Raw genomic sequence first — 12809 nt, forward strand, 5'->3', positions numbered from 1 at the left:
ACCTGTTCGGCATGGGAGACCCTGCCAGGAGTATTAGACTCCAGCCGACATAGCTCTTGAGGTCATGGAGGCGCGCGAACCATCTCATCACGATAAGGTAGTGATGCGTCGGGGTGGAAAATCACATAGAAAAACTAGGAAAAAGGCAGCTATCAAAGACCAAAACGGATAGCAACCAGATGGGTTGAATATGTAACTGAGCTATATGATGACACAAACTGAGCAAAAATGCAATTTATAGAGTTAACTGATGGACATAATATTATAACAGGGGAAGTAATAACTGCAATGTTTACAATAAAGAAAGGAAAAGCTAACGGTCCAGATGATATACTAACAGAATCATCACTGAAAGCTCGGAATGAACATGATACCGTATTTTCTGGACTATAAGGCACACTTAAAATTCATAATTTTTTTAAAAAATCGACAGAATAATTCTGGTTGTGCTTACCGACCTCGAAGCTATTTTATTTGGTGCCTGAGAATTTTGAACATAACAATCTTTCAAAATGTTTTAATATGACTTTGGTAAGCTAAGAAGCAGCAACGCTTGATGGATTGTCGGAGCATTACGGCTAGCGTAGTCAGAGGTGCTATGATTCAACATACGGCTTTTATTATGGTGTGTGTATAAGGACCGCAAAATGGCACCTATTAGGAGACATTATATGGCGTTTTGTTACACAATATTATGCAAAATCAACTTTTCTTACCTTCTGGTACCTGCTGATGTGTATTTGAGATCTGCATAAGTCCTGACAATTTGCGCACCTCCGCCATTGTAGTCCGGCACCATATCGACACCGCAGTCGATAAGCTTCTTCTTTTTCTCTATCTTCTTGTTATGAGACATTCATCTTCTGCTGTTGCCATTTCTAATATAAAGTAGTGTAAAGTTCTAACTTATATCTCGCCATGGAAGCCCTAAAAACTACCGGTGTCGTGAGTTTACATTATTCACCCACGGACTTTAGTTATTAGAGAGTCGGAAGGTTTTTCACGGGAAACATTTCCGGCGTTGTTGTTGCACTAGTGAGCCACGGATGAGGAGATGCTGCTCCGTTATTGATTGAAGTAAAGTCTGAATGTCATTAAAACAGTTAGCTCCGTCTTTTGACACTTCTTCCACTCCCGTCCTTGCACGCTACACCGCTACAACAAAGATGACGGGGAGAAGACGCTATACAAGCCACGTAAATAAGACCGCCCACAGAACATCCTGAAGCGTCGGTCAGAAGACGGCTTGAAGATGATCTGTAAAACATAATTTATGAAACATTTTCACCAAAGAACTGAGATAGGCTCCAGCACCCCCCGCGACCCTGAAAGGAACAAACGGTAGAAAATGGATGGACGGAACCACCATTACAAGTTATGTAGACCACAAGGAAGGGTTTTAAATTTAGAAAAAAAAAAATCACAATATGACCCCTTTAATGTGCCTTGCAATCCGGTGCACCTTTTGTATAAAATAGACCTGACTAGACCTGCTCATCGGCATAATCTGGTGTGCCCTATGTTACGGAAAATACACTACAAAATTATTAACAAGTTATTAACGTTGTGCAACATCATTTACAACAGTGGATGTATACCAGCTGAATTGGGACAATCCTTTTTTGTTCCTTGGCTAAAAAAAACCCATAAGATTGTGCCGATTTCCGAACTATCGGTAATGGTGCCATTACCGAAGGCAGTAGGCCAGTAAGAGTCGTAGTTGTGAGTCATAAATATTATAAAGATAATTATCAAAAATATATATTTTATTTTAGCTCTAATTGAGAGTTAATTTGGTTACATGTTGGATATTCGTAGTTGTAGCAGGAGCTAGAAAAGAAACCATGATGTTCAATATTACAAATGTATATAAAATCCAATTAAACTTACATTTTAAAACAAAAAGGTGTGAATGACATTAAAAAAAAACACTTCGAATATAAAGTGAATTTGAGATTTTAGGTCATATGACCAGGAATATTTTGAAAAGAAACATCCATCCATTTCTACCGCTTGTCCCTTTCGGGTTCGCGGGGGGTGATGTAGCTTATCTCAGCTGCATTCGGGCGGAAGGCGGCGTACACCCTGGACAAGTCGCCACCTCTTCACAGGGCCAACACAGATAGACAACATTCACACTCATATTCACACACTAGGGCAGGGGTCTCAAACACGCGGCCCGCGGGCCAATTGCGACCTGCGAGACGTTAATTTGTGGCCCGAACCTTAATATGAAAATTTAATGTTAGTGCGGCCCGCGAGTTTTATATGAATGGCGCTTGAAAGCGTCATACTTGTAAACCCTCCCGATTTTTCCGGGAGTCTCCCGAATTTCAGTGCCCCTCCCGGAATTCTCCAGGGGCAACCATTCTCCCAAATTTCTGCCGATTTTCACCCAGACAACAATATTAAGGGCGTGCCGTGACGACACTGCCTTTAGCGTCCTCTACAGCCTGTACAAACAGCGTGCCAGCCCAGTCACATGTTGTATTTGGCTTCTGTAGACACACGTAAGTGACTACAAGACATACTTGATCAACAGCTACACAGGTCACACTGAGGGTGGCCGTATAAACAAGTTTAACACTGTTACAAATATGCGCCACACTGTGAACCCACACCAAACAAGAATGACAAACACATTTCGGAAGAACATCAGCACCGTAACACAACATAAACACAACAGAACAAATACCCAGAATCCCATGCAGCCCGAACTCTTCCGGGCTACAATATACACCCCCGCTACCACCAAACCCTGTCCCGCCCCGAGTTAGGGCTGCAAGGTGTTCTGGGTATTTGTTCTGTTGTGTTTATGTTGTGTTACGGTGCGGATGTTCTCCCGAAATGTGTTTGTCATTCTTGTTTGGTGTGGGTTCACAGTGTGGCGCATATTTGTAACAGTGATAAAGTTGTTTATACGGCCACCCTCATGAGGTGTGACCTGTATGGGTTTTGATCAAGTATGTCTTGCAGTCACTTACGTGTGTCTGCAGAAGCCTCATTCAACATGTGAACGGGCCGGCACGCTGTTTGTATGGTGAAAAAGCGGACGCTAAAGGCAGTGCCATCACAGCACGCCCTTAATATTGTTGTCCGGGTGAAAATCTGGAGAAATTCGGGAGAATGGTTGCCCCGGGAGATTGTCGGGAGGGGCATTGAAATTCGGGAGTTCCCCGGAAAAATCGGGAGGTTTGGCAAGTATGTTGCTAGGGCGGGAAAGCCATTCAAAGAAGGTGAATTAATTAAAAAGTGCATGTTTCTGCATCCAGTGGCCCCCAGGTAAATTGAAATTGAGACCCCTGCTGTAATTATTTTCACTAGTACAACCATTGTTTTAGTCTTTGTCTTCTGATTGTACTGACAATAACAATGTGGTTGCCATTTGTTGTGATATTGTACGCAGGCATGACGTTCTTCTTCCTGAAAATAGCCATATTTCTGTGTAAAATGGAGTAGCCCAGTCCATCGAGCCGGATTCGGCTGCGTATCTTTACCTTAAGTGGGGACGGCGTGGCGAGTGGGGACAGCGTGGCGAAGTTGGTAGAGTGGCCGTGCCAGCAATCGGAGGGTTGCTGGTTACTGGGGTTTGAACCCCACCTTCTACCATCCTAGTCACGTCCGTTGTGTCCTTGAGCAAGACACTTCACCCCTTGCTCCTGATGGCTGCTGGTTAGCGCCTTGCATGGCAGCTCCCGCCATCAGTGTGTGAATGTGTGTGTGAATGGGTGAATGTGGAAATAGTGTCAAAGCGCTTTGAGTACCTTGAAGGTGGAAAAGCGCTATACAAGTACAACCCATTTATCATTTCATTTATCTGGCAACCTCAGTCAGAATTTTGACTGTGATTGCAGTATCATTTCTGGCCACATAATTACATATGGCTCCTTTAAATGAGTGTCCGTGGCAACAAAGGGAGCGCTGGAACAGAAAAGAACACTCAACTAAGGAGAAATAATAACAAATACCAGAATATGACCTGGCGTTACAGGTCATAACAATTTCCCCCGAAAAGTATTTCAAAGGGGAATATTTTGTGAAGTAATTGAGGCCTTAAATAGGTCAATAGTTCATAACAACATTGATTTTGATTTATTATTATATTTTGAGCAAAGACAGTTTTTAGGAAGTCACACTAAAATCCTCAGGGCCCCACTTATAAAAATGTTAAAAATGTTTTTTTATTTTTTTATTTTTACCCTTAATCCATAAATTTCTAGATTAACTTCAGATCTCTCCATCAATTATTCATTTCTATTAATTTTTTTGTTTTTGTTTTTGTTTTGTACCCTTTTTGTGGTAGAAAACTTGTTTTTTTATGGCAAACACACAAAATATGCAACATTTCCACCCCTATTAAATATTTCAAAGTGGACTATTTGATGTGAACTAATTGGAGCTTTCTTTAGGTCAACATTGATTTTGATTCTTTATTATATGTTGAGCAAAGAAACGTTTTTATAACCAAAATCCTACTGAAATCTTCAGAGCCCCACTTATAAAAGTGTTAAAAATACATCTGTGACAATTCTGTGTCGCAGGGTTCTTGTCAGGACTGACAGACTGTGGCCAGGCTTGTTGCCAAGGTTACAATGTGTTATTTTTCAATGTTTCAAAGTCTTTTTCCTTCTTCAATTCTCCAAAAGTCTTTTCTCTTTCCTCCTCTGGCTTTTCAGCTCCCTCCCTGCGGTCACCAACGCTGCTAATAAAGAGACAGGTGATTAGATAACTCGTTCCAGCTGAGATATCCACTCACCTGCCATCTGCTTCACAGCTGGCTCCTGCACATGCCCCGCCCACAGGTGATGTGAAGAACACGCCCCTCCCACATACGCTATTTTTTATTTTTTTAACTTTGATATCAACTTCAGATATATCCGTCAATTATACGTTAATATATTTTATATTTTATGCTATTTTTGTCAAAGAAAATGTTGCCTTTTATATGCAAACACACCAAATATGTAATATTTCCCCCAACAAATATTTAAAAGTAGAATTTTTAATGTGCAGTAATTGGAGCCTTCAATAGGTCAATAATTCATAACAACATTGTTTTGATTCATTATTATTTTTTGAGCAATGACAGCTTTAAAGGAAAAAAAACACTTTGTATAATAAGAGTCAACATTGCAACTTTTTCTCGTTACTTTCACCTGTTTGCTCTTTTTTTTTTGTTTTTATGTATGAGTATTTTTAAGTCAGGAGTATTTTTCAGGTCCCAGTGCTGACAAACTGTTTCAGGCCAACAGTCCACCTCGAGTCTGACATGATTTGAAGACGTTGTGTCTGCCTTTATTCATCCAAGTCCTTCAAGAGAAATGCAAACTAATACTTTTAAATACATGGGCTCTTGTATGCCTTTTAATTTTGGGTCTAAACTTTTATAAATAAAATAAAGTAATTGACGAGTAAATCATTGTCATATATTTCCTATTGTTAATCAACACAATACATTAGCAAAATCTGGCATATTTGGTCTTGTACTCGGTTTAATGTTGTGTTCAATTAATTATAAATGAAATAAAACAATAACAACAACACTTTCATATTACTAAATTAACACAACACATCAGTTTAAGTAATCCCTGCATATTACTGTCATGGTTTTGCTCGTGTTGTGTTGTAATTAAATTAAGTAATTAATTCATTCATTTATACAGCACACATTCTCATATTGTGTATTAATTATGATACATTGTTATATTGTTATATTGCTAGAACGTCTGTAGGGCCAAACTGTTACTGCATTCACTTCTTGTAGTTGTGTATCTTCACCTTACTAAACGTGAACAGGTGAATAATACTCTCCCCTCTTCTTATCAGCTGCAGAAAATTAAATATTGTTTGTACGTTCAAGTGTCAAAAAAGTATAAAATGTTGTTTTGAAAAGAAGTTCCTTTCTTGGGAGGTAGCGGAATGTCATCATCATCCGTGATTGGTTAAATGTTGAAATATGCTAATGAGGCCGGAAGTAAAGCAGCCGTTCTGTCATTGGCCAAATATTAAATGTGTTGAAGAAAGTTGGACAGAGGCGGATCTGATTGGCTTAGAAAGTGTGAGATGTTGGAATAAGGCACGCTGATTGGTTCATATCACCCCGGTGTTGAACATATTGACGGACTATCAGCGCTCAAAAGTCCGTGACTGGTCAATTTATAATATGACATGTGTTTTTGTAGCCGGGTAAGATGGCAAAAACAGCCCAAAGATGGATCAATATTAGACATGTTAGGGTAAATTGAACTGAAAGTGAAATAAAAACCTTTTTTTTTGCAAGAAGTGAGAAAGAGCGCCCTCTGGCGTGAGTGTAAAAGCTTACAGCACCTGGTATTCCCAGGCGGTCTCCCATCCAAGTACTAACCAGGCCCGACCCTGCTTGGCTTCCGAGATCGGACGAGATCGGACGTGTTCAGGGTAGTATGGCCGTAAGCCGAAAGACGATATAAATCCAACCTTTATAAATGTAACTCTTACAGACGGGGTGAGAGACAATCATTATTTATCTTAGAGCCTGGCGCGCATGCGTACACTAATGTGCTTTTTCTGGCTGTGTGAGGTGCAGCTCTCCATCCATTGTCTACCGCTTGTCTCTTTTGGGGTGGCAGGGGGTGCTGGAGCCTATCCCAGCTGCATTTAGATGCCACCTCATCACAGCTCTCAACACTACTTTATGCTTAGGGACCGTCAATAAATCACTATTGTCTTGAAAAATGTATATCTGCTACATCAAAACACTGATTCATCTAAAAGAAGGTAAATAATTAGTCATACCTCCTTATTGTGCTTGCCCATTATTTCATAATTTTAACATATATATATCCATGTTTAATATTAAAAAAAGAGGATATTTTCCCAATAGTCTCAATGTCATGCAACTTAGTAACCTAATTCCACTTATTAGTCATGCTAACCTTTTAGTGTAACGCACACCCTTTTATTTTAAAATAGGGTTTTATTTAAAAAAAAGTGTTTTAATAAAGATCATGTGCATGATATGTCTTATACAGATAATTATCAACATTTTTATTAGCTCCAAATGAGAGTCAAGTTGGTTTTATGTTGGATAGTCGTAGTTGTTGCGGGAGCTAAAAATGAAACCATGGTTTTCAATATTACAAATTTATATAAAATCCAATTAAACTTACATTTTAAAACAAAAAGGTGTGAAACACATTAAAGAAAACACTTCAAATATCAAGTGAATTTGGGATTTTAGGTCATATGACCAGGAATCTATTGAAAAGAAACATTTATTTTTAATATCAAAATGTTTTTGATCCTATTTTAAAATAAAAGGTTAGCACGACTAATATAAAGTGGAATTTGGTTACTAAGTTGCATGATGACATGGAGACTTTTAAAACAAATAATTATTGTTTATATTAAAAAAATATTTAAATTATAAAATCAGGAACGATATTAAAAATGTAGGACTATTTATTTGACCTCCTTTTAGATGAATCAGTGTTTTGATGTAGCAGATATACATCTTCGAAGACAATAGTAATTTATTGACGGTCCCTAAGCATAAAGTAGTGTTGAGAGCGGCACCTCTCCTGCAATCTCCCCGCAGCATGAGAGAGCAGTGTGGGCACAGTGAGGGGGAGCTTCCGCTGGAGCTCCGGAGGCAAATATCCACCGTGAAAGCAACTTGACCGCCGTAGCAAAGGAAGACAATCACACAGCCAGAAAAAGCACATTAGTGTACGCATGCGCGCCAGGCTCTAAGATAAATAACAATTGTCTCCCATCCCGTCTGTAAGAGTTCTATTTAAAAAAAGTGAGGTTTACCTCGTCTTTCGACTGAACACGCCCGATCTCGGGCGCTACAAAGTGCTGAGACTACAGCTGTTGTGATTCATGAATTGCTTTAATTGCAACTATTCCAAAATAAGGGAATATATTTGGTTATTATAATACAATTCCACTTAATATTTACAACTACAGTTGAAAGTACAAACCTTTACAACAGGATTTAAAACACAAATACCAACTAGAGCAATATTTAGATTGATTTAAAAATAATGGTGTGGTCTTTTGCAGTCAGTCAACCTCGCCCACGCCTCCTACCACTCCGTCCTGCATGAAGCTGAGGAGCCACGACTCGTCTCGCTCTGATCAGGCAACTTATGATTTAAAGGGGTCATATAAGCTACTGTTTATTTACCAAAATAAGTTGTATGTCTTTGTTTTGAAAATGTAAAAGTTTATTTTTATTTTCAGAATGTTGAAATAGTTGTACTGGGGGTGGAGGGGAAAGAGCTGGTTACTTGTTTCTCTCGCGAGATCTGGAAAAGAGCTGGTTTGTACTTGTTTCTCTCGCGAGATCAGGAAAAGAGCTGGTTAATCGTTTCTCTCGCGAGACCTGGAAAAGAGCTGTCTTGTACTTGTTTCTCTCGCGACATCTGGAAAAGCGCTGGTTACTTGTTTCTCTCGCGAGATCTGACAAGACTGCGCGCGAAGCAAACAGGGCGAGGATAAAGCAAGATGGCGTCTGACGGTGAAGACGTTATTGCAGTCGTCACAGTTCAGTGTTCTTAATCTGTGCGTCCATGTACACATATATGTCCTTTATTACACTCTATTAAATAGAGTCATAATAACTGTTTGTATATTAGTCTGAGCGCACTTTGATGCTTCTCCAGCTAGCTTAGCTTGCTAGTTAGCTTAGCTTGTTAGCTGCTAACAAAGAGAGATGAAAACACATCGCTAAGCAGAGATCAAGTGTGAGTGTAAAGTGTTGTGATTGTGTGAAAATGTGCGAAAGAACCATAGCAGAGTACGAGGAGGAACTTTGTCCAACAAAAGAGGAGAAGGAGCGACAACATGAAAAACATCAAGTTGTGTTACACACAACAGGTTTGTTTACTTCTTACTCTCACATCTTTACTAACTTTATATTTATTATGAACACTTTTCTTCAATAGATTGTCTATAGGAAGATGAATTGTCATGTGAGGATGTTCAGACACACAATATTTATGAGAGGTTGATGTTCCTCTCAGTTTGTAACAAAGTGTATCAACATGTTTACACAAAACTCACACAGTCACCGGGGGAATATTCCAGAGAGCAGGTTAAGTGCAAACTCCTGAGTATATAAATAAGAAAGGTAAGACAAAGTCAGAGTCAGTTACCATGGTAACTGATGCTGTAAACCTAGCCTGCTAGCTGGCAGGTTTGACAAGTTATTTATGTGTGTAAAAGCTATACTGACCTGTTATTTCCTTCATATTATTAACCTACTACAACACCTGCTACATCCACCTACTCAGTGGCCTAGTGGTTAGAGTGTCCGTCCTGAGATGGGTAGGTTGTGAGTTCAAACCCCGACTGAGTCATACCAAAGACTATAAAAATGGCACTCAGCATCAAGGGTTGGAATTGGGGGTTAAATCACCATAAAAATGATTCCCGGGCGCGGCCACCGCTGCTGCTCACTGCTCCACTCACCTTCCAGGGGGTGATCAAGGGTGATGGTTCAAATGCAGAGAACAATCTGGCCACACCGAGTGTGTGTGTGACAATCGATGGTACTTTAACTTTTTAATGTGGCAGTGATTGTGGAAAAAACAAAGCCTGATCTAAAGATGACATCTTGATCTCATACCATCTCAAACCAATTGGCCGTTTATTATTAAGTGAAATGTCTTAAAGTCTCTTAAATTTGTCTTTAACCAAGCAACACTATTTTATCCAGTTACTCGATTAATCGAAAACATTTCCAGTAGAACACTTGATTAATAACATTTTCAATAGCCACAGCCCTATATTTGATGTATGATTTAATATTTAGCATGTAGGAGTTAAAATGTGTTTTGTTTGTGTCCTGTAGACATCCATCAGCTGATTGGACACCAAGAAGAATGTCTCCCTCATCTGCAGGGGGACAGTTTCACTTCAGAGGATCCACAGCCCTCACACATGAAAGAGGAAGAGGAGGGAGAGTGTGTTGTAGGGCAGGAGGAGGATGATGTCAGCAAGTTTCCACTGACTGTTGTCTCTGTGAAGACTGAAGAGCATGAAGACAAAGCACCTGAGTCCTCACAGCTTCATCACAGTCCAAGTAAGCACAACATCCACATATCATCTAATACAATGTTTGTGACACATGTTCATCCGGGGGCCACATTTATGACTAAAGATGGAGATATACTTGCTTTTTAACACCACCATTTAAAAATGAATGCTCATCAATCATCAACAGTGTAATTGCTGGGGTGTAACCATGTGACCTAGAGGCCGTCCTCCTTACCTCACGTGGTCAAATGAAGGCAAACATTCAATATGGCTACTGTTTATTTACCTTTAGCAGCACATATGTCAGCATATTTCAAAGGTTTAGTGGTGAAGATTAGGGATGTATACCAAGTACCATTTTTTTAGTGCTGGTTCCTAATTATGACGTCCATGAGGACCGTGAAGATTCTGGACTAACGACACAACTATTTGTCTTTTTAATTCCGGCTGACTGACGTAACTATGACACGTTGTCACATTGAGTTCAGCTGCCGCTGCTACACATTAAAATCAGCTTTGAATAATGACAAATAAGGAAGCAACCACACGCAAAAGTGTGATGTGTGTGTTATTGACAAGAAGATGACATAACTGCATTTCACCTTGCACTGCACACATAGTTGACTTCTTTAAGACTTCAAATAAACAGCTGTTTTTTTTGTTTGTTTGTTTTTTGTCTTTATTTAACCTGGTAAAAATCCCATTGAGATCAAAGATCTCTTTTCCAAGGGAGACCTGGCCAAGAGGTCAGCAGCAAGGTTACATTAAAAACAGTAAACAACACATAAAACATGACATTTACAACATTAAAACTTGCTGACATAACACATGTGCATACAGACAAGGTAGACTGCAATCCTTTCACAGAAGCTTTAAACTCATTCAATGTAACAAGGGTTTGAAGTTGAATATTGGATTGTAGGTTATTCCAAGCCTTCGCTGCTGAAAACCTAAATGCTTTCTTGCCCAGTTCAGTTCTTACTTTGGGGACGGCAAATTGCAGAACATTCATTGAAAGAAGATTGTGACTTCCTTGTTTCTTTGTTAAAAGACAAGACAGATAAGATGGGGTGATACCCAGAATGGTTTTGTAGATGAACACGTACCAATGATTGAGGCGTCGAGCACATAAAGATGTCCAGTTAACCATTGAGTATAACACACAATGGTGAGTAAGTTAACCATTGAGTATAAAACACAATGGTGAGTAAGTTGACCATTGAGTATAACACACAATGGTGAGTAAGTTGGTGATGAATCTCGGTGCCCCGTGGTACACACTATCCAGCTTGTGGAGACAACCAGCAGTAGCATTCATGTTCAACACATCTCCATAGTCAATAACAGGTAAAAAGGTTGTTTCCACCAATTTCTGTTTCACAGTAAAAGAAAAGCAAGACTTGTTTCTATAATAAAATCCCAGTAATAGTTTCAGTTTATTTTTACAACATACTGTATGTGCTCCTTAAAACTCAAGTGGTCATCAATTAAAAATCCTAAATATTTAAAAGCAGATACCAACACAATTTGTTGCCCATTTCTTGTTCAAATGTTCTCACACAGTGCTGATCTTACAGTTTTTGATGTGGTAAAGAAATACACTTTGTTTTCTCTGCATTTAAAAGCAGTTGAAGATAGCAAAGTTGTTCTTGTACTCTGTCAAATGCATGTTGTAGATATTTAAAGGCCTCAGCAGGAGTGGGTGCTGTGCAGTATATGACAGTATCATCAGCATAGAAATGGAAAATTGAGTTCGGAATATTCTGTCCAAGATTATTAATTATTAATTAATAATGGGCACAACACAGAACCTTGAGGGACACCCTTTTCCACTTGCAGTACGTCCGAGAAGGAACCTTCTATCTGAACAGCCTGAGTTCTACTTGTGAGGTCATTTGCAAACCATCCAACTGCTTGCTGAGAAAAACCAATAGCTGAAAGACGTTTGATTAAAATGACATGATCAACAGTATCAAATGCCTTTGGAAAGTCAATAAAGACGGACAGACAGCACTGCTTCTTGTCAAGAGCTTCAGTTACATCATTTATAAACTTCATAGCAGCAGTAACAGTACTGTGATTTCTGCCAAAACCTTACTGAAATGGTGACAGAATAAAGTTTGTGTCCAAAAAGTCTTTTATCTGTTCACTGATAAGGGATTCAAGCACTTTTGCCAGAACAGAGAGTTTAGAGCTCGGTCTGTAATTATTTAGATTACTAGGGTCACCTCCTTTTAATAGGGGGATTACAAGGGCAGATTTCCAATCCAAGGGGATTTCATTTGAAATTAGAGTAAGGTTAAAAATGTGAGTCAGTGGTCCAGCTATAATTTCATTTGCCAACTTTAGGAAGAGCGGCTCCAGCTTATCTGAGCCAGCTGGCTTTCTAGGTTTAAGTTGTTTTAGAGCCCTCATGACCTCTGTTGTGGTAAAGGGCGTAAAGTTAAAAACCTGGGTATTTTCAACGGTTCTTTCCGGAGTTAGCGGAACTTCAGTAAAGTTGTCAGAATTATAGAAAAAACCAGAGGAAATAAAATGATTATTATAATGACTACCCATTTCTCTTCTGTCACTTACTCTGACACCATCAACAAGTATACTAGGTGGGAGATTGACTGAATTACAGCAGGCTGACAAAGATTTGATGATTTTCCAAAACTTCTTTGGGTGTTTGAGGTTTTCAGTTGTTGTGGAGAAATAAAATTCTGATTTGACTTTCCGAAGGAGAGAGGTAAATTGATTTCTGAATTGTCTAAAATTCAACCAATCTGCTTCTAACCCTGACT

At 39.2% G+C, this 12809-nt stretch overlaps 2 protein-coding genes and 1 non-coding gene across 4 annotated transcripts in view; 1 reads left to right on the forward strand and 2 right to left on the reverse strand.

Annotated features, from left to right (window-relative positions):
* The window catches only part of LOC133570515 (uncharacterized), a 905074-nt gene that overhangs the window by 680683 nt on the left and 211582 nt on the right, over window positions 1–12809 (forward strand). The window lies entirely within an intron of this gene.
* The window catches only part of LOC133570532 (uncharacterized), a 508763-nt gene that overhangs the window by 235970 nt on the left and 259984 nt on the right, over window positions 1–12809 (reverse strand). The gene's annotated exons all lie outside the window — the stretch shown is intronic.
* LOC133571190 (5S ribosomal RNA) lies at window positions 6316–6434 on the reverse strand. The gene has a single exon (XR_009810346.1). It is a non-coding gene; the product is annotated as a 5S ribosomal RNA (ribosomal RNA).

The sequence above is a fragment of the Nerophis lumbriciformis genome, linkage group LG28 (assembly GCF_033978685.3).
Source record: "Nerophis lumbriciformis linkage group LG28, RoL_Nlum_v2.1, whole genome shotgun sequence".
In the NCBI taxonomy this organism is placed as follows: Eukaryota; Metazoa; Chordata; class Actinopteri; order Syngnathiformes; family Syngnathidae; genus Nerophis; species Nerophis lumbriciformis.